The sequence below is a fragment of the Penaeus japonicus genome, unplaced genomic scaffold (assembly GCF_977035675.1).
Source record: "Penaeus japonicus unplaced genomic scaffold, GWHDUDI00000001_assembly GWHDUDI00000018, whole genome shotgun sequence".
In the NCBI taxonomy this organism is placed as follows: domain Eukaryota; kingdom Metazoa; phylum Arthropoda; class Malacostraca; order Decapoda; family Penaeidae; genus Penaeus; species Penaeus japonicus.
Window position 1 is genome coordinate 1,583,649 of NW_028234420.1, and position 2,228 is coordinate 1,585,876.

The window sequence follows — 2,228 nt, forward strand, 5'->3', positions numbered from 1 at the left end:
TATACAAATATGTATATATATACATACATATATATATATATATATATATATATATATATATATATATATATATATATATATATGTATGTATGTATATGTATAATTACACACACACACAAACACATATATATGTGTATGTGTGTGCATGCACATCTTTAAATACAAGCACACACACACACACACACACACACACACACACATATATATATATATATATATATATATATATATATATATATATATATATATATATATATATATATATATATATATATATACAAATACATATCATATACGCATAATTGTTTATGGGCGTTTTATGATTTATATCCCTTCACTATCATAAAGTTACTGCCCCCATCCCAATTCATTAAACTCGCATTTTCATTTTCCTTTTCCTTTGCGAATTAACCTCCCTATCCCGTGTCTCTCGCATTGCATAAGAAATTGCCACAATAGTACATAACGAGAAATTGATAGAGAAAAAAAAAGATAAAACAAAAGCAAAACGAATAACGCGAGAGAATCGGAGAAAGGGAATCCGATCCCTTGCGGTTGTCTTCGATCCTCTTCCCATCCTCTCAGGTGTAAAAATTCTCTTCAAGAGGATTGCGAAGAATCTGAACTATCCTCAGATCAGATTGAATTGTTGATCATATTGCAAGAGTTCAGTAGACTGCGATTGCATGTTTGAACCTGCAATGTTTTTTTTTGGGTTTGTTTTGGTTTTTAGGTAATACGCTTTATGTAATAAGTTGAGATAACACAGAGGGAGAGAAGGAAGAGAGAATAAGAAAAGCGTGGATGGTGGAAGAATGGGAACGCAGAAATGAAGGACATAAGATAATAAAAGAAAAATTGATATATACAAAATGACAAAATCACAATAAAACGAGATAAAACGATCATAAAAAGTAAATAAACAAACAGAAAGAAATAAGACCGCAAACAATAAGGGAAAGTACACGTAAAAACTAATAATAATAACCATAATAATAATGATGATATCATAACAAAACTGATGATGAGATAATAGAAATGATGATAGAATTATAATAATGATAATGATAGTAATAAAGATGATAACAATACTAATAATGATAAAAAGAAGCAAGTTTCTATTCTTAATAAAGGTTTCAATTCAAGAAAGCATTGCCGTAGTTTATGAAATTCTGTGGCTTAAAAAACAAACAAACAAAAGGTGTTTTTATTGCTGTCAGGAGAGGAAAGGAGACCATTTTTGTTTTGCTTGGAATAAATATGATATTAAACAGCTGGCGTAGTAGCACTGGCTGACGTATGGTATAGAAGTGGGCGTAGAAGTGGGCGTACTTGTAGTAGCATTTAGGTTTCGGCATTACTGTAAAGAGATAATTAGAAGCGAGTGTCTCTGAAAAAAAAACTCGTAGCAGTGGGCGTAATAGTCTTCAAGAGCCTAGCGAGTGGACTGTGAAATATGCATGTTCTAGGTTAGGAATACGCGGTAACGTTGTAATGGCTATAAGTATGTTCTTTGTAATAATACTCTATCGGAGTTGTGGTAGTAATATCGGTGCTTTGACGTGGTACTATAATATAATAATACTATAATATAATAGAGGTAGCAATAGTGGTAGTGGTGGATGATAAAATCATAATAATGGTAATGATAGTAATAACGATAACAACAATAATAATCATGATAAAAAGAAACTAAGTTAGTTTCTATTCTTAATAAAGGTTTTAATTCAAGAAAGCAGTTTCTGAAATTCTGTGGCTTAAAAAACAAACAAACAAAAGGTGTTTTTATTGCTGTCAGGAGAGGAAAGGAGGACATTTTTGTTTTGCTTGGAATAAATATGATATTAAACAGCTGGCGTAGTAGCAGTGGTAGACGTATGGGTATAGAAGTGGGCGTAGAAGTGGGCGTAGTTGTAGTAGCATTTAGGTTTCGGCATTACTGTAAAGAGATAATTAGAAACGAGTGTCTCTGAAAAAAAAAATCGTAGCAGTGGGCGTAATAGCCTTCAAGAGCCTAGCGAGTGGACTGTGCAATATGCAAGTTCTAGGTTAGGAATACGCGATAACGTTGTAATGGCTATAAGTATGTTCTTTGTAATAATACTCTATCGGAGTTGTGGTAGTAATATCGGTGCTTTGACGTGGTACTATAATATAATAATACTATAATATAATAGAGGTAGCAATAGTGGTAGTGGTGGAGGTAATTGAAGTAGTGGTAATACTAG